Genomic DNA, 23,755 nt, shown 5'->3' with positions numbered 1-23,755 from the left:
CCACTCTTTTAAGAACTGCGAATATTATCCGTATCAGTTGCATGCAAAACTAAAGATAGCTCAAATAATAAACACAGTAATAAGAACTAATGATCCATTTCCTCTTACACTGTTTACATCGCCGCTGAGACAAACAAGAGCCGTCACTAATAATAGGTTTAACCTACGGCCTTGTGATAACACTTACGGTCAAACGCTATTAAAGTACAATGGTGCTCAGATATGGAATGAGATTCCCAATGACATCAAACTCAAACAATTTTTCGGCCTTATTGAAAAACATGTTTCTTGTCTTCCAGAACTGTGGAACTAGATACCTTTGTGTTTGGTTTTGTATATTTATAAACCAATTTTTTTGTTTTACAGAATATGTATGCGCTTTACATATTTGCAGTACCGCTATTGTAGTATCTCACGTCTTTTTGTGCATGTAGTTTGAATGACTGTCATTACTTTAGGGAATATCTTGCATTTGAACCTTTCACAAGCCGAGTTGGCTATGGGTCCAATCATGTTTTGTTGTATTGGTTTCATAAAATAAAGTGATGAAGATGATGATGAAAAAAAGTGAACTAGAGAACTGCGCCGCGGTAGCTCATGTGGTAAGAGTATTGCACGCGTAATCCGAAGACGTGGTTTCGTATCTCACCTGCAGACACTAGTTTTTCATCAGCTTTCATTTCCACATACATACATACATACATACATACATACATACATACATACATACATACATACATACATACATACACACACACACACACACACACATACATACATACATACATACATACATACATACATACATACATACATACATACATACATACATACATACATACATACATACACACATACATACATACATACATACATACATACATACATACATACATACATACATACATACATACATACATACATACATACATACATACATACTGCGAGGAAGAAGCGAGGAAACAAACTGCGAAGGAAATATCGAAAACGAGTGGTACGCTTCGCAGCGAATACCTGCAATATTACAAAAGCGGCATCTTTGGCTATTTACTTATGCGTCGCGTTTCGGGTACCGCGAAAAATGGGAGTGGGAAGGGGGAACACGCTAGAAGCAATAGAGGAAGAAGACAAATGTCAAAAGAATTATAAACGCTAGCATGATGCGTTGAAAAACAATGAACTATGAGTTTTCTCATCTTTTATTTATTTTGCACAATGGAACGGACTTGTACAAGCGGGCAGCCCCAATTTTTCCTAAACTGGCACTCACTCATATCTTTTCTCATTCCTATTTTTTCTTTTTTACATTTTACTCTTCCTACTGACGAAGAAAAATTATTTTTTGTTCTTCGTTGCATTTTATTCCACCTGATGTCTTTTTTTTACGCTTGGAATTTTCTGTCATCTATGAATTCTATCTGCTTCTGGTGTGGTGCTGCAACGTCAGTCAATGGGGCATGGCAGAGCTCATAACCTGTACTCAAGCATTTCTAGCTAGCCTGTTCAGCTAATGCCACCATATTTATTTATTTTCCACTACGCCTGTTTATTTTAGCTGTATGTGACGACGGCGAGAATTACGCCTCATTCTATGACCGCCGTTTCCTTGTGTTCTCCATCAGGAAATGGAAGGAACAAAGGTGTTTGTCAGATCTACAACAACCAATTTCCTCTAACTTGCCTTATGACACAGCTGCAGCAGATGTAGAGTGACATTTAAATTACATAGAAGTTTTTAGTTCAGTCTGTGTTGGCGCACAGGATGCCTGACTCAAGTTCAGTTCAGCCAGTACACATTTTTCTTCAGCTTCTGATACAAACTTATGCCTTGTATATTTACTTTTCAATGCGATATTCGGGAAAATGTTTTTCTTTGTTTATATTTTAATATGTTCATACTCATGTATATACTAGTGAAAAGGCATTACAGCTTTTGGCCTGTATGAAGTAGGCGATAAACAAAATTAATCACGCGAAGGGAAGGGGAGGGGTTGTTTTCCAGTCCCCCTTCCCCCGAGAGATGGCGGCTGACCGTATTGAATATCTAATCTACACCTTCGGCAACTAGAGCGTGGCTAGTGCCGTTGAGTGATGCTACATAGCTCTCTCTTTATGTTTCGTAACTCAATCCTTTATTGGACAAAGTATTCACCAACACAGTGAGTTACCAGGATGACATTGCAAAAACTTAAACACACACATACACGCACACACATGATGAGCATTCTTAGGTACTGCGTAGTTCAATGTCATGAGCAAAGAACACTATAAGACAACGCAATTCAGCAAGCCAAGAAAAAGAAATAAGTTATGCGCAAACAACACATCTCTAAATTTCCAAGCCAAAGACATTCATCTATACGCAACTAACAAGACAAGGGCACAGACCGGGTGCAAAGAAGTAGAATAGCGCCAACGCGCAAAGTAGGTACGGTTCGGGATGAAACCAAGAAAGCACGAGGGGGTAAAAAAAACGAATAACATTAAACAGGGTAACAACCGAAGTAGTGGCGAAATGATACAAAGGGAAAAAGATGAAGCGCTGCATGCCCCTATGAACAGCAGTGCCTCCGGGCGTACAAGAAGCGCAACATACTCGAAAACACAACTCGTCACGTCAGCGGAGGGAGACGCGACTCGATCCATCTCCGTCGTAACAGCCGGAACAATGGCGACGATCAACCGATCCAGAGCGTCGGCAACGGGAGAGATATAACAGGAAAGAAACAGAAGAACAACGAAAGAAAGGCTGCATGACGCAATGCGCCGGAACGCCAAAGCACGCAGACGAATCCTTGGCCAACTCGTCGCGTTCGCACCCCTAGGCATACGCGCCAGAAAAAAAGAGGAAGAGGGGATAGACGAAGGGAAAGATCGATGGATATTATGGCATCTCTGGTTTATGAATAAATCAATAAAAGTGATGACTTTGCTTTCCTGCAATTTATCTCCACCATACTTTTTAAACCTGCCGAGTAGGTTTTTCGTTTACTTACTGCTGCATCGCGTCCACGAAATACCTGCTGGTTCTTCTGTTTTAAGAAATGTTTGAGACCCGGTCACTATTTCTTGAATCCATGCGGTCTAGATCGTCCCTCCAGGCAAAGTAACGCGCTACTGAGCCTGCCCGTTAGCTTTCTTGCCTAAGTGCACCGCTTTTCCCCTGATGAATAGTTGGCTACAGAATTCCTCACAGAGCACTGTTCACATTACACATATTAATACGAGCCAGTCTGTAAGACACGGTTAGCATCGTCCCCGCTAGCTTGAGCGGCGTGATGCGCAGGCACCAGCACAATGAAAAACTTCAGGTAGAAGCTACATGGGAGTTGTCTAATTACGCGTAAGAATTTGCTACGTGCTCATCTTCACGCAGCCCGACGTTATCATCAATCTTTTCAACCGTGATCCTACCAGTATAAACACTTATCAGCCCTTAGCGGTCATTATAAGCTTAATCGGGCTCGATCCAACCCTTATAAGTTCTTCTAGTCATTATCAACCTGAACGTAATCAATTCGGGCTTATCACCTCTTATCGGTCCTGAACGACCTTACCTGACATAATCCTACCTTTATATATTATTATCGGTCCTTATCAAAGCTATCGGAATAGGTGACACGCTTATCAGCTCTTATCTGTTCTTATCTACCTTATCGGAATAATTCCGACCGTTGTAAGCCCTTATTGCTCTTTAGCATCATACCCATCCGCGTCGAACAATTATCAACCGTGGTGAGATTCGTATAATACCTCATCACTCCTTGTCCTCATACGCCCACTGACTGCTTTAATGTCAGTGTTGCGTGACGCCGAGCGCATTAGCCCTCAGAGATCGGTGGCATTAGGGTCCATGAAGAAACCCCCAATGGAAGTTGCATCACGCGACCAGCGAAACACATCAGGAATGTTGCATTTTTGACATAAAATTCTCCGAAAGTCGAAATTTTCCTAATGTCTGCAATGATCCAAGCTGGCTTCGCATGTGGTTCTAAATATGGCTTTTATTGCGATCGCAATTAAGTTGACACTCCAGGCGCATTTCTGCCGTAGCCTTCGCCATAGCTGTGATGTTCGCTGTGTAGACCAAGGGCGAAAACACCACCGCCACGCGCCCTACAGTGTATGTGCGAGTGAAAGCGTGCGTGGGCAGTCGACCATCGCAGCTCCATCTCGCCCGCACGAAAGGCAAGACAGTAGGGAAGAAGCGCGCCGTCTTTTGTCGTGCTCGATGCACCTAACGTTGCCAGGAACCGGAGGAAGGGGAAGGAGGGGGGCGCCGTTCTACTCTGGTTGCAACTGTGCATGTGGGGGCTGCACGCGGTCGCGAGGCCACATCTTGAGAGCGATCTGCATTGGGGACAGAGGCTAGGTGCGTCGACGACTCGTAGCTTTGTGCATTCTCTGTGTTCTCAGAGCTGAGTTTCCGTTGAAGCGATATTCAGCACAGAGGTGACTTCGATTGCTGCTGCTGCGTATTTTCACGCCTGCACTTAGACAGCGAGTGTCCGCGGTCATCGAGTGTGATATGTTCATGTTTGCTGTGCGTGCTTACACCATGCCTGTTAATTTAGTTAGAAAGTGGATATTTGCAAGTTGATACGGTCGATAAAAGTACTATACTTATTTCATATGGTTGTCTGCTAATTTACTATCACAACCGATGCTTCGCCTCTCGGGCGAAACGGCACCTTTTTCACGCCACCATCACCAAATCTTTCAACAAAGCCTTGGTAAAAACTGCTATCCTTCGAGATTTGTTTTGTACCGCCGGCACAACACATTGATATGCTTTGAATATAATCTCCTTCTTGCAGCTTGGGTGTTGATTCCCTTAGGTGGGACACTCGGCTTTTAAGCGTAAGCTCGTACGTTTGAAACTCATCACCGCCAACGTTCTTGCTTTCGAATTTACTTCGTTTTATACATTAATTTCTTTATGACGGGTTTTTGCATTGAGTAGGCATGGAAATCCATACGATTTTAACATAGAGAGCGCGCACAGGTAAGGCTCTGAAACGTAGCTTAGACGACGGGGAATCGCCAAAGAATCATTTAAATCGCTCAACACGTTCCACCTCCCCCTCCTGCTCCACTTTACTTTTCATTTCATTTTTATTTTATTTTCATTTCATTTTCATTCCATTTTCATTTCATAAAAGGCCCCCTGTAGGGGGCTCTACATAAGGGGTGGGGTTCACCTGAGAAACCGAAACATTTTCTTTTTTATGATGACAGGTGGGATGTAACTTTTTCTAGGAAGGTTGATGGACAGGTGATGGCTGCAATTTCGTGGGGAAGGTCGTTCCAGTCGCTTGCTGTTGGTAGGAAAAATGACTTGGAAAATGTAGTCGTATGGGCACATTGGCGTGAAACTTTCAGTGGATGACCAATTTGGTGAGAGGTGCGTGATTACTCCATGATAACTGCATTTGCCCGTTTTACGAATGCAGTGGCGCGGCAAAATATCTGCCATTGTTTTTATGTTATGCCAAGAATAAACAAAAGTATCACTTCTTCGAGCACTCTAGTGCATGCTACAATAATATTTTGCGTGTTGTGGACATTCTTTGCTTCCTTGATTGCGCCACATAGAACAATCTTGGTCCCTTTCTGCACTTATCAAAGAAAATCACTTTGCATGAGAGTATATATCGTTAGTCTTCCATTATTTGAAACACATCACAACATTCCCTTCTTTTTCCGGTATTCTCTATCGCTGTACAGCTATTTCGCATTTACGAAGCATTTTTACATTCTTGAACCATACATCAATAGCATCTGATTAGCGTAATAATTTTATTCTTTGTTGCTTGTGAAACCTTCGCAGGCAACACTGACCTGCAGTAAAGAAAAACAAAAAGAAGCGGCGCATGCGCTGATTAGCAACGTAATTGCAAAATAAGAGGCAGAATATGCACAGCACTGTCTTCCTTAAAAAAATTCTGACATTGTGGAGCCGGCCCATTTCCTTTGCGTTCTTTGCCTTTCTTCCCTGTGTCCTGTGGGCTACGAGAGCCCTAGGTGAAAACCTACTAACTCTTCAGCTTTCGAGGCTACAAAGGCGAACAGGGGTGGTACATTCTACACAAGTACTCACTTGCATAGCTGGTTTAAAAGGTGGGAGATATTGGACCACCTACAGGCGAGTGGAAACGATCTTTCCATGTGTTCGGTGAACAGTGATGGGAGATAAGTCACTGACTTCGTCGCATACGCTCCATTGTCTCTTACCCACCTGCTGGCTTTGCTAATCGACGTGTACTGTAAGTGCCGTTCCATCGAAAATTGGGCCTGATGGGCCTGATGTAGTGCCGATAACTTTTGGTGGGAGATAACGGGACATTTAGGAAACAAAAGCCTGAAAGGCCTCGAGAGCAGATGCGTTTATGTTTGAGAGCTTAAGGCGCCTTATCACTACCACAATCTCAAGTGCCTTTTTGACAGCCTTACATTGCCAAGCGCAAAGGATGCGTTCCCTGCACGCTTTGTTCTTCTGTTCTGCCAGCCATTGGCGCAGTGCCGCACTCTTATGTTCAGTTGCGTTGATATAATAAATCGTATTATGGTCCAGAACTGCGTCGCCTTGCCTAAAAGCAAGGCCGCTAACATTCATGTCAAACCCTCGCAAATATTATCTGATGATAACATTTAAAAGAACAACAGCAATAGAACAAAGACTCGTATTTTTTTTCCAAAACAATCTTGTTTGCCATCTTGGCGTTAGAATTTACGGTTAGTGCATGTTTGGTGATGGATAACCGAATATGGAGGATCAAATTATAAGTGCGAACTAAATATCGCTTTGACCATATGCTGACAACTGGACTGTCATAATGAGGCGATTTTTTTTTATTTGATTGTATTCCTATCTTATCACACACGCCTTAAAACCGGCCGTTCTTAGTTACGCCGCAGCTAAAGGGTCGCTCGGGCCATCAACGCAACGCGTAAAGGAAAATAGGTATATTGGCCTAACGGCTCAAAAGGAAAGTAATTAGAATATAATCTGTCATATTATCTCCGCCCTCTTTCAGTACATTCCTTGCTTCTCGAGAGCTTTACATTGTGCCTATCATGAAACTTCATGGCACCATTAGTTCTAATATACTATACCTGAAAGTGACAAAGTGCCTGGCTATCTATAGACACGCTGCACCTTGCTCAGTGGTCATCACTGTGCTAAATTCCTTTTTTTTGTTTTCATTGCATTTTACTGCCCATGCTCATTCACCCGTATAGATAGCAAAATGAACAGTGTAATTAACTTCCCTTCCTTTTATTATGTCTTTTTCTCTCTGCTTCATTGGGCACATCGCCAACAAACCTTTTGTATTTATTTGCCGCAAGTTGTAGCAGCATTCAACGTGCTACTGCAATGACAAAGAGCAAGATTCAACTATGGTATTGTGAATTAGGGAGCGTATGTGAATACTCAGATAATCTAGATGTGAATAAGTAACGGATAACTAGAACATGTTTGTACTTTTCTAATTTGACCAATAATTTAGAGCCTTATGTTGCTTTGTGCGCTCGGTGTGACGGCAGCGCCATGTTTGGCGGCTAGGTAATTCGGGCATTCATATCGTGTCTTAGTAATTACTTATAAAAGGCGTCCTACATTGCATTTTTTTTTCTAGTTTGGCTTCCATTTGTCCTTAGTGGAGCACACCTAACTGTATTCATATTAACCTAGTGACTCACAAGATAATGCCTAGCTATCTTGCTTATGCGTGTAAGCGCGCAGGCACTAAGACTGGCCATATTTAACTGCTTATGAGCGGAGGCCATCTCGTGATATAGAAGCGGTAAATCAAGTAAGGTATATCTAGTAATTCTATATACATGAGACCATTAGCGTTCAATCACCGTTTTTTCTACAAAAGGCAACGTGTATCGCATTCGTCCTCGCGACATTGCTGCGTCGACGCCTTGTACTGTGCACGCGTCTGATTTTTTGTTTGCATTTCGCCGTAACATGGGGACGGTTATTGCCTGCACAGGAAGGCCCGCCGGGAAGGCTTATCGACTATGGTGTTGAGCTGCAATAGGCACGAGGTCAGGGCATCAAATCCTGGCCGCCGCGGCCGCATTTCTATGCCATCAGAATGCAGAAACGCCCGTGTCCTGTGCGCTGGGGGCACGGTAAAGATTCCCTTCGTGGTCAATATAAATCCGGAGTCCCCCCACTACGCTACTACCCTAATAATTTAATAGCTAAAGTAATTTCTATACTAAAAAGAGGGGAAACTCCACATTGGCAGAGAATCATAGACCGATTTATGCACTTCCGTTGCTGAGCAAAATTGAAAAAAATTATTTTAAATGCGGATTTTTTTTACTATTAGGCTAAATTTAATATGCTGTATTTGTCACAGTTCGGGTTTTTCGCGGGTCTTTCGACAGAACACGCAGTTATTAGATTCATTGACTGGATTATAACACAGTTGGACAGGGGATTAATAGCAGCTGAAGTCTTAATTGAGTTTAAAAATGCGTTCGACAATATTGACCATCAAATATTGTTTTCGAAGTTGGAAAGTTATGGCATTGCGGGGCCGCGTTTTGTACTTCTTAAGAAATATCTTTCTAATAGATATCAAAGAGCTTTCATTGATGGCTTCTTTTCCTAAGGAAAGGGTCATCATCAAAGGAGTTCCACAGAACTCAATTCTCGCTCCGCTGTTATTCTTCACATTTATTAATGATCTACCCAGCTATTTACATAATTCCAATTGTATTCTTTACGCCGGTGATACGACGACTGTAACATCTGCTATGAACCCCACTTAGCTTTTACATAAAATAAGCTACACTGTACGCCAGCTGGGAAAGTGGTGTCATAACAATTGTATTAGCATAAACCCTGCTATGTCTCAGTTTATAGTTTTCCTTCATCCTCAGAAATATATGACAGCTAATTTGTAATATATACACTTACGGATAAGCATCGTTGAAGTTAGGCAAATAGGGTGTGCTAAGTTCCTGAGAGTCACTGTAGATTCCAACGTAAAATTTGATCCTCACACTGATTCAGTTGTTAGGAAAAATGGCTTCGGCATGAGGTCTTTAATTAATACTCGTTCAGCTTTTAGCATTAATGCACTCCTCTATCTTTACTACGCTTCATCCACACAAACCTTAAATGTCGCATTACTGCTTGAAGAAATACTTATTATACTCACTTTTCTCGCTTAGTTAGTATCCGAAAACGGGCATTCAAAATTATAACGTTTACATCCCCTCTTTCATAATCTAAACCCTTATTTTTTAAATTGGGTGCATTTCCTGTTGTTTCCACATATGCAGCTACTCTGATGGTTCTGCTGTATAAAATCATCGACCGTCAAGTTTCATCAATGGTTTTTCAGTTCACCGATTCATTAATAAAAATCCAACAAGGTTTGCTTTGTCAAGTAACTTTCTCCTAACAAAAGTCGCTACAAATTACGGGAAACAAACTACCTCTTTTAGTGCTATTTCCGGGTGGAAAAAACTAAAACCTGATTTTAAAATGTTGCCGTTGAGGTGTCTTAGGTCGTCTTTGTAAATGTATTTGGTTTCTTCACTTTAATTAGTCTACTAATCAGTTTTGCGTTGTCTCCATTGATGTTTCTGTAAATTCCTTTCCATCATTTAGTATGTTTTTGTCAATTCATTCATGTGCTCATTAAAATTATTTTGTCCAGTCCTGACAGTGAGCCCTCCCACAGTTCTTTTGGGCGTCCTCCTGTAGATGTATCACCTTCGTGTATGTAATGCATTTTGCATTTATGGTACTAAAATTGAAACTTTAAACTAGAAAACGGCATCCCTCATAGTCAAATCGTAGTTTTGTAGCGCAAGACCCCAGAGGCAAAGTCTTTTTACACGGTTACACTTCATGTTGTACAGCGTGAAACAGAAACGTAACAGCATCCATTGCATTAAATTAGACAGCTTAAGAATAGCGTTTGTCGCTTTACGTAAGTTAAACGTAAGCATCTTTGCAGGACGTTACCGTGCGCATCCTTTCAAGAATTTTAGTTTACCCTTCGGGAACGCAAACTTAAGACGTGATAAAATAGAGTGCCGTCTAGTGCCTCGTGCCAAACGTATGCAGTCCAAGATAATTCATTATCAATGATCCTGTTGTTCCTATGCGGACGTGTCTGAGTGAGCCTACGGCGCGCCGGATTCGCCGAACGACCTCAGAGACTAGACGCGCTATGCGCTCATAACTAATGTTTCAAGTGAGTTTAGCGAAAGTCAAAGCTCGTTTCAACAGTTACTGGCGATCAGCGCAAGTAACAGCGTAGCCATCACGAGAATACTGAAGCGAGAGCCATGGATGCCGCCACGTTCGACAACGCTATTTCTTAGCTTCCCTAAACATTACGAACGTCAAAGTCGCCAGATAAGGCGTGTTATGATCGCGCGCGTAAAGTACACAAACCCCGATAATGTTCGGAGCATACGCAGTGAGGATGACGCTATTTCTTTACGTACGTAACACGTTTACATTTTATTGCAAACGCTGTTGTAAAACTGCCTACTGTATGGACTTTATGTGTGTTGGATACATATGTGTGTTGTATCAGAAGAGTGTTTCTACTGCATTTCCCACGGATAATGCTATGCCCCTTAAAGTCCTGCACGTCAAAATAAAACGCGATTTATTGGTATGTGGATAGCACGTCAACTGCCGAGGACATGAAAAAGAGATAAAGGAAACACATAACCCCCAAACCTGCAAGTAGACCTTGCCGTGGAATTGTCTCCGTCAAAGAGGTGGAATGAAAGAACGACGCATTTATCCGCCTAACCAGCCTAATATTACTATGTTGAATAAGGTATTAACCTCTAATGCGAATTGTTTTTCTTCACGAACACCCACTTTATATTACTTCTAAATGAAACACTGCTCTCGCCAAATATCGTTGTCTGAGATAAAATGATACCAGTGAGACAAAGAAAAGGCTGTTGCTAGCTTTTGTAAAAGAGTATGGCTGAAAATTTTCAGCAGCGAATGTAAACACACATTCGATCATGTCACGTTCCATCGCTGCATGTCTCTTGCGTACCCTAGACATTGTCTTTCGCTTCCATATTGCTTTCCTACGCGACAAAAAAAAGCCCCTTCAACTCACAATAAAATATTATGCAAATGGGCCCAGACTACCCATTCATCTTGTTATGGACGACTGTAAAATGAAAGCCCATGAGCTGTCAAAGGTAGAAACTATTTCTTTTATACTCAAGTTGCTTCGCACCTATGTCCTTACGATTGGTCTGCTACAGCGAAGAAATGAGTATGGTGGGGTCGTCTGCTAAGTATAGGACGAAGCGAGTCCCAATAGCGAATACAGATACTTGAAAGCTTACTGATAAGATATGGATGGGAGAACAAGCAGGCGTAAGGCGCTGAAGTGATAAAAAGCACTAAGAAAAAGAGACAGAGAGAACAGTACAAGTGAAGTAAGGTGGCCCAGAAAATTTAAGAGCCCACCTTTTTTCACTTGTAGTGACAGTCATGTCCGAACAGTTCATGCTTTTAAATGCTTTGTCCTGGCATACGTCTTGTTGTAGAAGAAAAATAAAAAAAATGAAACATACATAACCTTGCCATTCCAGATTTATTGAAAGAGATACAAAGCTCTAGAGAAATTTTATTCCACTCTTTTCCTCAACTGCCTCTTATTTGTTGTCTGTTCAGCATCACGTTCTCCTGAGGCATCACTGTTAATATTGCTTCGCAGTCGTCCTGCATGCAAGCTTCAAGAAATGCTTCCGCATAATTAAGGGCAAGAAAAACATTGCACAGAGAAATGTTTTTAAGTATCGAAACATGGAAAAATATAAACACCAGCTTTAGTATATATAGAGAAGCGCTGAAGTTACTCCACAAGACAACCAGCCGCCTGCAGATGTCATCAGTATATTCAGAGGCATCTTGAGCACAGTCGGCACCATTGGCACATAGTCTCTTGAGGGAGTGGTGGCTGAGCGGCGATAAGCCACCACGTTTGTAGCGGCAGCTGGCCTCGCCATGAACTGGGCATGATGATTGACAGTTGCGACAAAGCTTAGATAGCGACTGCCCTGTCGGTTGCCGAGCACTGCTGCTGCTGATGATGGCGAATTTCTGTCATGGATCGTACCCTATAAGGAGGACAGACCAAGAATCGGGTGGCAGGAGGCAGCCCAAGAAAACTCTTATCTGAAAGCGAGAAACGCAAAGTAAAAGAAACATTCAAAGGAGATATTGGAATAACTCGGCTAGTATGCAAGCAAGCAATCAGTTAGTCACCCTTCACTTAGTCTGACTGCCGAGCGTATTGTCTCTTGTGTGCTGGGCCTACTTCATTGTAGTCAGTCAACACTTGAGTGATCACTCTGCCGGGGCACCTGCCTATCGCGAACCAGAAGTTTGTGGTATGTAAAAAATGGTAACGTGGTTAGTTTCGCAGGGAAGAAATGGGCTTGTTAGTGGACTAAGAGATAAACGCGTATTTTATGTAAGGTTGTAAGAACAGCCGAAACATGGTAAGGAATGCGCTGTGGTCAAAATTATGGTAGAAACCATCGAAGAGGATTGTCAATATGGCCGATAACTTTCTGTCGTAACCTGCTGCCTCTCCTCGTGCAAACCGTAAATCAGGAAGCCTTATGACACAGCAGATACACAAAGTGGCAATCTCGGTGCCAGCAACATTGCAAAATCACACAAGAACACAGCATACGTTCACAGCGAAGCTGTGACCTTCTAATTGGTCGCGATTTCTGGTGGTCTCGTACTCACGCAAAAACAGTACCACCACCATCGGCCGCGGTTGCTCAGACAGGCCTCAAGCTGCAGCTGTAATATGGTTTTGTCTTTGAGCTTCCGCGTAACATAATTATGTTTTCGCGTGTATTCGAAATACAGTTTGAAGCTATTCTGTCTGCAGATTGTGCGTACGTCGTACTTCAGGAATTTTCTGACGTAATTTACTTTGAAAAGTTCAGATAGTTGAATAAGGAACTTGAGCTTGGTGGAGGCCCTGGAAGAATGAGGATGTATGCTGCCCTTCCACACACGTGTGTGCGCGCGTGACATACGTCGCTTGTGGCCGTGGTGCTTGTCTCACATCGTGTAACGTTAGTGGGGTGGTGGTACTTGTCTTACCTCGGTTGTGCTCGTTTAAAGTCAGCAACAGCTTCGCTGTACATCCGGTTTCACAAGGTAGAATGGAGGCGTATCTTTTTTTTTTGTAATGTTCAAATTTCGTTACCGGTGGAGGTGTGGCGTTACAAGGCCGAGCAGAATCTAAAAGAAAGCCAGATATGATTATGATTGTCTCGATTTCAATGCAGCGGAACGACAGAAGGAAGAAACGACAGGAGAAAAACTGTTGGGTCACATTTCTTTCATACTTAATGCACGCAACGTGCCTTGCAGTGCAATTGAATGCATATGACTCGTCACATATCAGTGATCTCTCTGTGACCTAGAAGCCGTGGTCCATCACGTCGATAAGGATTTGAGAAAATGACCTCAAACGAAATAAGCTGCCCGATAGAACGCCAATAAAGGATTCCTTAACTCATACAAAAAATAGTACTTAACTTTAAATTAAGGTTCCTCTTTACATACTCCAAGTTAGGGTTCTCAAACCTACAAATGAAATGTTGAAGAAATTATCTGAAAACGTTGGATGTAAAGCCCTGTACAGTGAAAAACCTGAAAGGCGTAGAAAATTTTGGTTGCCAAGAACCTGTTGTAACCTTCTGCTGTTGAAATGTATGTTCCGCTCAAGGGCAGGAACGCGTTCTCTCCAGTAGTATGTACTTAACTTGTAGGCATGTTACAATAGCCCTGAAAAATTACTGCAAGGGTTTGCGCTCCATGCAGAATGTCAGAGTGCTGGAGCTAGTGGACGTATTTTGGAGGCCGGAAGAAGCTGTACGGTAAAGGAATAAAATCACAGTATGTGCATCGCAATGAAATAGTTCTTAACAAGATGGTGGTTTGTTAGCGTGCACATCTTCCTTGTCACGCTTGTGATAACAAAAAAAAAACATGCCACCTACACGTCATTGATATTGATCCCCCTTAAACATGATCCGCACCCACAATAGAGGATGCCGCGAGATCCGGGTGGTTGGTGGACACAACATCGACAGCATTGACGGCTTGAATTCCGACAACAGCATCATGGCGATAAAGCTACGTACTTTACATAGTAGCACACATAGTTCACAACCGCCAAGTGCCCGATGTAACTTCATTGCCAATGTAGTGCAAAATAATTGTTCAAATCTCGTTGATGGCATTGCATCACTTTGCTCGGGAAATTAGTTATAATAGACGTATTCACCTCTAAGTTTACAGATCCCCCGGCGGGACCTAACGAAATACTTTTGGAGCCTGCAAAGCAAGAAGCCTCTAACACAGCAGCTTCGTCAAACCCGCCAGCTGAACTGTTGTTTTACAGGAACACCTAATGTAAAACTGACATGAGCAAACGGTACATTTCAATGGCATCTTACATGACATGCCACCTATTCGTTGGGCATGTAGGTGCTTGGACGTTGTTCTAGTGAATAACAGAAACAGGTAATATCACTGTTTTATGCAGGTTCTCAAGACTTGATACACTGACCATATTATCATTATTTGTTTCGAAAACATATATACACAAGACAGGAGAGCAAAAGCGAGCAGCTACCTTGCAACTGACCATAGCGCAGTCTTATCATAATAATGCACAAAAGAAAAGAAGAGGTACATGATGCAATCTTTTCAAATAGAATGATGCAATAAGATTGTCTGAATCAAATATATTCATAAAGTGAAATGTTGAATTACCTTGCACAAAAAGAACAGAAGAAATAATTCCATTAGCCTTTGCACAAACAACTACAAGCCGAAATTTCCATAAACCTATAGATTTCTGCTGAACAAATCTGCACTACTCGACATTGGATATCTGGAAGTACATCTTTCTGTTCCTGTACGTATCACGAACTTCACAACGTGTATTACAATGCCATAAAGAAAGGAAGTTGCGTACAACATAAAGAAGGTAAAGCCACAACTCATTTACCTAATCCAAAATTTTCTTTCAGCACTATCCCGTAATTTGTAAATATAATTAAAACAGAAATATCAATAAAATGTTTACAGATTTCTGGTTAATATTACTAAATTTTTATATGGCCCCACCACAACCAGTTGCAGAGTAACAGCCAACTTCTGGTCCAGGTAAGTGGTAGTAGTTGAGCGCCATTGCTAGAGGAAGAAGTAGGCAAACATATTTAACATGGTGGTCTTTACAGTTGGAGAATGCTGCTGTTGCAGTATACTAAGGTCAGAGCCGAAAGAATTACCGGAGTCTGCGTTCTTGTTTCTTTCCTTGTTACAGTGGGTAGAATATGCACCTAAGGCATGGAGTACTAAACTGTAGAAGGTAATCAGCCGCGCCTTCAAGGACCACACTTCCCTGAGGGCTCACCATATAGGTGTTTATAGCTAAGCTGCTACCAAAACGTGAACCTTGGCCGTCTGCTCTATACCTACACAGCTATAGAGTCAGAGCTACCAGATTTCTCAAGCAACTTGCCAGTACAGCGCTTTAAACACGAATTGCTCGCTGGGTGCCATTAATCTGGATTCAGACGTTCTCCCGTAGATTCCTGCCTATAAGTAAGAAGGAGCATTAAGGTAGCTTTGCGGGATGTGGGAAATACAGGACTTGTAAAGAACAAGCACGTATTTGTCAGCGTACTTGTTATCTCGGAAAGACCAAGCACGAATGCGAAAGTAGGAAGTACGAAAGTTGTTACTAGTGATAGACCGAGAAGACAATTTCGCTCCACTTAGTGCACGTTCATGGAAGATCTGTGCCCACCCACAAGTAGGCGGAGGCGCTGAACTTGTTCCGGCACCACAGAAAGTCGCAAAATCAGAAACAAATAAACAAGCCTTCTGTCAGGCTTCACTTGTGCACTGCTTAAACGTATTCGCCCAGGGAAACACTTTTCTAAAAACATCTTGCATGTGCACGAATAATCTTCACTCATTTACCATATCAACAGTGGAGAGATGGTAGCCAAAAAAGCAGCGGAGTTTTGAGAGCAGCAGAAGTGCGCAGACGCGTGAACTGAAATATATTACAGAAGAAAAACGCAGACGCCTCAAAATTCAAAGAAAAAACAAACAAATGAACTAAGCAGTGGTGCCAAGGAACGAGCTCATTAACCCCTTTCAAAGCGAAAGATGAGACAAGCTTTTCAAGAAAAAGAATATAGCGGCTCCTTTCTTTTTCTCTGCATCTCCTGTGTCTAAAAAGACGAACAGCGCGCGGCAGACCATAAAGAGGAATATAATGACATGCACTGAAATTCTCTCGTGTGGTCGGCCATGCCAAGAGAAAAAACCATACGGGACAATAACTTTCGTTTGCAGTGCATTCATGGTAATGAAATTTCCCTCTTATTTCCTCTTTTTTTTTTCGGCTTTCTATTTCGTTGTAAATTCGCCAGGCAGGAACGCTCCCAGAGCCGGCTTTTATACCTTCGAAGTTTTTTTAAAAGGAGGAAAGAAACAAAGAAGCAAGAAAGAATAATTAGGAGCCTAATTTCCTTCCCTATTGCATCATTACTCTTTCTTTAGCCGATTATGATATCTTGTTTGCCCTCTTCGGCGTTCCGGGAGTCGCTTTCTGGGAATTAGCTTTTTTCAAGCGCGATAAGTCTCTAAACACGCACGAGCGCTCCCGAACTGGAAAAGCTAGTGTTTGAGCACAATGTTAAAAAAAGCAGCGTTAAGCTGTTTTCGTGGTTCCTATTTTCTTAATTTTTTGTTGTGTCAATACTTCTTATTTACTTCTTTTTTTTAAATTCTTCATCTCGCTAGCGACATCTTTTTTCGCAGCCTCGTATACGTGCTGCACTTCCTAATTTTTACATTTTCTAAGCGTATAACGTAAAGGAATGTGGACCCGCAAGCGTGTTACGGTGTCGATAATACCCTCTAATTTGCGTGCGAAACCGCGCGTAAAGCTGACGACTTAAGTTTGTTGAGGGGCGCAACACCACAGCGTGAAACGCGATTGGGCAGCGCCTAAGCGAACCTTCTATTTTGTTTTGTTCGGAGGCGATTTCGCACCCACCCTGCTTTCCATTTGTTCTAGTTTTCATTTATAATTTGCTCTCCGCAAACTTGTTTGAAAGTGTGGGAGACACGGAGCGTCGATTGTACATTTCAGCGGTAGACAAAGAACTGATAAATATACCTGACGTTGCGAGTAAATGAAAGAAACCGGTAAATATAATTTAACATCCCAATAACCAAGCGGTCTGCTTTTAGAGATGCCTGCAAGCCGACTTCGTATGTTCAGGTTTTATGTAGTCGTCTTTTGTTTCGCAATACAGAGGCGCGCATACAGGGTCAGCATACAGGATTGTATTCGCTTGTTCTCGGGTACTTGCATTCGATGCACATATAGCTGTATACATAATCCAAGCCAAGATGGCGACCCGGATAGCACCCAGACCGCCACGCCGAGCCCGAGATTGTAGTAAAAGCTCGACTTTAAAATGCGGCCGCTCGAAACAGTCGTTATTCCGCGCGGAAAGACAATGATTCCTAGAGCTGTGAATACTGTTAACCCCTCCACGCATCCCTACACAGTGCGTTCTCATGATTCATCCACTGTATCAGTCACGTGTCCACTCGAAGATCACTTGTAGCTTAAATTACTGCAGCATAAGATAGGCTGTAGCATAAAAAAAACGTAAAGGGACCAGAACATAAGGGAACCCTAATAGAAGTGTGAAGCGCAGGACTAAGTAACAGAGGGTAAACAAGGTTGTGACGTTTACCTCTGCTCTATTGTCATAAAAAGCGTTCAATCAAGCCCTGAAGGAGTGCCTAAAGTCTTCAGCCAAACTCAAGTTCTCTATATTCTTGATTTTCAAATAAAAAAAAAACAGCTCAGAGGAAGCCTACTACTTTTGTATTTTTCCAAGCCGACCTGCAGTCACTCCGCAATGAAAATCAGTTGTTTTCCCAATTCCTTCAAGTCTACACTAGATGAACTAAACACAATACGAGGCAGTTTAATGGTGAAAAGTGCATTCAGCTTTCAAAAAACTATTGTTTTATTTCCAAACCGCCGCCTCACTGCCCTAAATACTAATCTCGAGTCATTTAATTTTGATTGCCTCGGCTTCGCTTTTCGCTAGCGCGATGTTTTCCAGCAGATATGTCTGTTTGTATTTTTGTTTTCTATAGACCGGGCATCTGGTTAACGTCTTCGCCCTTCCCTACTTTGCTTTCCATTCCATTTCTATTCCATTTCTCTGCGAATCATTTCGTTACTCAAGTCTGTTTCTTACGTTTCTTGTTGTGAATACAAATTCGTCATTTGCATCGTCGACACAAAGAAAATCCTTAGTTCCGCCCGCTTACTTAGAGAAACCTCATCGCTTTCAGCGCGGCTTGAAAACGCTCGTTTCAAGATTTTATGAAATGCGTATATGTTTCATTATTTCTTGCAGTGCCAGCAGAGCACGACAGCGGAAATTTAGCTCATTCAATGTAGATACGCGGGTATTGAAATGCTAAGAGGTGTATAAAAAAAGAATAAACCAATAAACTAACATCCGCAGGCCATATGCAGCTTCGTTCCGTCGTCTAGGCGAAAGCAGTTTTGTAACCGTTAAAAGGAAACTACGACATGATAGTGGACCGGCCGGATATGAAGGCAATTGAATTTGCCCCCTATGAATGCTGTTGCCGTCTAGCCGAATAGTTGACACCAAGGCAGCGATCACTTAAGGAAACGGTTATATGATCTCATCTGTACAGCTACTGCAGATGTGTCGGTTACCGACTCTCTTGTGTGAGGAATTATGCAGTGAAATGAGCTGCAGGCGGAATCTAAATATTTTCACCGCAACGAATATAGGCTTCCAGGTGCTCAGGTTCTTTACTAAAACGGAGCTTGCGTTGCTTTCTTACGCGTGGTTTGGTGCATCTGCTCGGTCCATGGCGGGCTTCTTTCCGAGTATAAGATGCAGGTGATAACGGAGATGGCGCAATAAAAAGTGGGCCTATCCCGGAGACGGTGCAACGTGCGGTCGCGATGTTACCTCACCTTGCTAATTTGCCGAAGCCGCACGAAAGCGCTATGCTTCAAAACGCATTGAAGGCTAACAACGTTATGGCCTTTAAAGAATTGCTTCACAAAAGCTTTGCTTCATATGGATTCCAAGATGTGAGTTGGATTTTCATAATTTTTTTTTGGACGGAACGTGAGATAAAAGGGTCCGTTGTAAAAGAAATGAACGGCCGAAACGTGCCCAGTTGGACTATTCGGTTCATCTTTGCAAGCCTGGGAACAGTGAAAGAAACGAGGACGGACACAGGGAAGACGAGCATGGCGCGACGCAATGAACAAAGACAATTGCTAGTCAGCGCTCGTGTGACATCAGTCGTGAAAATTACGATTTGTGGCAACTGCGGGCCTTGGAACAAAGTTGAAAGGTCTAGGGAGAGCGAATCCATATGTCATGTTATGGAAAGAAGCGTCGCACAAGCGTTGACCAATGAAATTTGACTACAGTCGAAAAACTGCGTTGAAAGGTGAAGGTCAGTCCGAAGGGCTCGCCCCAGCACCAATGTTGTTATTTCGCCGCGTCTCTCAGTTTCTCGATGCGTCGATCACAGTGAACACACTGCAGTTATTATCGAGGACATCTGGAATTCCTGAGTCTTACATTTGATGTAGGCAACAACGCACTGTACAATGCTTGGTGGCCTGGCTGCGTAACCAATTAGTCACCCAGAACTTTTACGAATAGATTGCTTTAATAGCGAGTTTATGCCCCTGTTCGAAGAAATTGCTGTGATTGACTTCATTTCGTGCTGCTTAGGCTAGGATGTTTTTATTGTGAACGTTTTCTTACATTTGTTGGACGTCTGAACGAAACAATGCTGCGCCCGTCGTAGAACGATACACCGGCGTGATCTCCGCAAACAACAGCTGGCACACTAGACTATTTAAATTCGGCGGCGTTGTATTCTCCCATGGAAGGGTGTGTCAGCCTTTGTACAATAAATGCAATCGGTACTCCTTCTATTTTTATGTTTCCAACCACACGACAATGCAATATGTGCGTAAGACACCTCTAGAAGCCATATCTCTTACCCAGAAGTACCCACGCTACTTCGAATAGAAAGCTAAATGCGCTGATGGGGGCGCTATATCGAGCTTGCAGTCCCAGTGATTAATATAATTCAAACCAAGCTGTAACAGAAAGCAAGCAATGAGATTTAGAGCAAAAATGTCACCATAAAATCCGGCCAGTAGTAGGGCTGTAATTTGTAAAGGCTGGTGCAGTTTTATGAAGTTAAGGAGCAATACAACTGCACGCTTCTTTAGGTGCTGGCAAAAAAAAAATTCGGGACCTTTTGGAAGTGGTGCAATTGAAGCTGCAGTTCTCGTGACAATATATCTGCTTGGGCATTGTTTTAGAGGTCCTGTAATACATGTTACTCTCCGAGATAGAGAAGACCGACAAGGCTTCCGCTCAATATGGGCTGTTTTGGAACTTTGAAAATTATATAAGTGCGCTACTACCTTCTGCAAGAACAGGTGTGATCTAGCACATATTCCCTTCGAAATTGTCTAAAAGTGGGCTACAAGTAGCTCAATAATTCAGACGTATCCTTTCCAACGCGTAGCCAGCCCACATCATCCGATGCCACTCACAGCATATTAGTAGAAATAATGCCCGTTGCATGCGCTTGAAGTAAAAGTATTTTATAGCTTTTCCATAGGAAGCGGTACTTTAGATGCGACACCGACAGTCAATTCGTAATGATTCGTAACGAAATGTAATAAAACATCCTAAATATTCAACTTCATTTTAGTTCTGGTCATTCCAACCGGGCGCATAGGCCTGTCAGTAGGCCACGGGGTCTCTTTTATTGTATGTAATGTGTAGCTCAAGTTTTATAAGACTATCTGTCAAATACAACTTTGTGCCCACCAACAAGACTTTCTGTAGTTAATTGTGCAAACAAGGAAAATCTAAAACGCATGAAATAGAATCAACAAACAAAAAACAATCAAAGATACTGTACCTGTTGTCACTCCTTTGATCCCTCTACAGTGTTGTAATATCCAACAGTTTTTTTTCTTTTTGCTGCAGGATCAATTGTCTCGAACGAGCCTTGTTTCTCTCTTTTTTTAGAGACCTGGAAGTCAAAAGCAGGTCTCTTACTGCAGCAGCAGTCAAAGTGAACAAATTCCAGCAAAGCAGCAGTAAAACAGAGTCGAAGCAGTGGACAAAAGACAGAAGCAAGCATAGCGTGTGGGACGAATCAATCGGCCCGCCATAAAGCTAACGAGTGAGAGAGAAATCCACGCAACGCAAAACGCTAAACGCGCCTTCCAAAAGGAACTTCTAAACCCTCGAGAGACAAATAAGCAAGGTGGCGTGTGCATATCAGGCACGAATACACTAAGTTCGCCATTTCACTCCAATAGGAAAGAGAGAAAGAGTGACGAAGAGATGCATAAGGAAGTCTCTCTGGCGAATAAAGAAAGCGAATCACATACGAATCGTTCGAGGGTAGGCTTTTCGAGGAGAGATTTCTGTAAGGCAAACCGTTATCCCCGTCATTTGTCTGCGCTGCTGCTTGAGGAACCTCGCTATGTTTCCGGAGACCCGAATGGCTTGATGTATTGGCTGGATTTGGCCTGCGACACCTTTTCTTGCCAAAGCCCTTTCTTTTCGTCTCTTGAAGCGCCCTTTCCTTGTAATCGCTTCTCCCTGTTTTCTTCGACCGAGCCATTATGCCTGTTCATAAATTGCGTTCTTGTATATGTAATGTTCTCTATGCTGTTTTTTTTTCATAAATTCAGACGAGTACGAAAAGTTTCAGATCGTGAATTCCAGTGCGAAGCAAATTCTCTTCACAATGTTTCAGTCTGCTTTCATAAAGCACATACGACTTGCTTAACTTCTTGAACCCGAATGCGCCGCTTCCGAAGTGTTCGATCGGCTCACGAAAGCCAAGTTTGAGAGGAATCGACGTCCCGAGTTTTCCAACATCCGCATGCAGCAGCGACTCAGAAGTTCTGTAGAGTATCGAAAAAGTTATAGGGGAGATAAAATTAGGGGCTGGAGCTTTTTTGAAACATGGAAATAGGGCCATCTGGTGTTGCATTATACTCGGATTATTCTCATGTTTCTTAACATAGCTGGTTGTTTGTCCTCGAAATCAAATGTAAAAAATTTTCACATGTCTCAGTATTTGATCCCTTAGTACCCTATTTTGGAGTTGCTCAGATATCTGAGCATAGAAACAACGTTATTGTCACTTTAATATTTTTATCGACTCAGTGGAAACTTTCGAACCTGTTAAATAAGTGCTTCTCGTTGCCTCCTTGCATCCTTTGAGAAGGGGATGTCTTGTTCCCTTTTTTGTTTCGCATGCAACTAGTCTGTACTTAGGTCGTAAGTTTACTAGTTCGGAAATCCTTCAGAATTAGCAGCTGCGGCCAAAGACAGGACATGCATGACCGGCAAAGCGCTAAGACGTGTATGCGAAGACGACAAATTGAAAGACGTATGGAATAATAACGAAGTTCAGGTAGGCGGTGTTGTAACAGCGAAAACCTAAAGCATCGGGAAATAAAAAAACACCATAGTTCAGTGATTCTTGCAGCTCCAACCTCTATGAGCAGGACGGAAGGAGGCTCACATCGGACACCCCCATTTTCTCAAGAACAACGTGCTTGCACAGCGCACAACGTTGCCTTAGTCCGCTAGGATGGCCTCCGAAATGCCAGAATGGTCGTAATCAGTCTCAAAGTGTGTGCAACGCATAAAACTCCGCTCAGATAGCCATGCAACAAAGTTCTGCTTAGCGAAGTGATTAGCGTGCTCGTTGCCAAATGGCAAGTTGCCGCAGTGGCGTCAGAACAATCGCCAGTGGCTGTAGCGGGGCAAATGTTGCTCCCATGATGCACCATATACAGAAGGTAATGCCGATGATGAGGTGGTGACGAGCTGGCGACGGCGTAACTGAAAAGACGGACGGACAGACACACCCAGTCTGGTTCGGAGCTTTATATTACTATCCCAGCAAAAGTAGTGACGGGCACAATACGTGACAGACTGCATATATGGGAAGTCGTTGTATGAATATACGTGAAATCTCTTTGCGACAAGGAGATACCAGCTAAGCTGAAGGTTCAATTGTGCACAGCCGTTGCATCTCCAGCTGTACTCAGGTCCCCAAGATTGTTATCCAAAAAAAAAAATACGAGGCACAAATTTTTATGCTGAAGTGGATGCGTCGAGTTATACTAAGGAATAATTTGGAACCAAATACTGCGGCTTTACGTGCTAAAACCAAGATTTGATTATGACTCAAGCTGTATTGGGGGATTGTGGACTAATTTTTACAACCAGGGGATCTTTAACGCGCCTCCAGTGCACAGAACACGCGCGTTCCTGCATTTCGCCCCCATCGAAATGCGGCCGCCGCAGCCGGAGTTTCATCCCCTGACCTCGGGCTTAGCAACGCCCTAGCCACTAAGCCACTGCGTTGGGTGACTAGATTTCGGAGTGACTGAAAAAATGATCACGTGTTATGACATTGATTCTAAGGTTCTATGAGAAGTAAGAATGTAATTTGACCGAGTAATGAAGAGTAGAGTTCCTAATATCAGTAAGAAGTCACTAAATATTAAAAACAGAAGCTAGAATGACT

This window comes from Dermacentor variabilis, chromosome 5 (genome assembly GCF_050947875.1).
Source record: "Dermacentor variabilis isolate Ectoservices chromosome 5, ASM5094787v1, whole genome shotgun sequence".
Taxonomy (NCBI): domain Eukaryota; kingdom Metazoa; phylum Arthropoda; class Arachnida; order Ixodida; family Ixodidae; genus Dermacentor; species Dermacentor variabilis.
The sequence above is the reverse complement of the archived record's forward strand: the minus strand, read 5'-3'. Positions refer to the sequence as shown.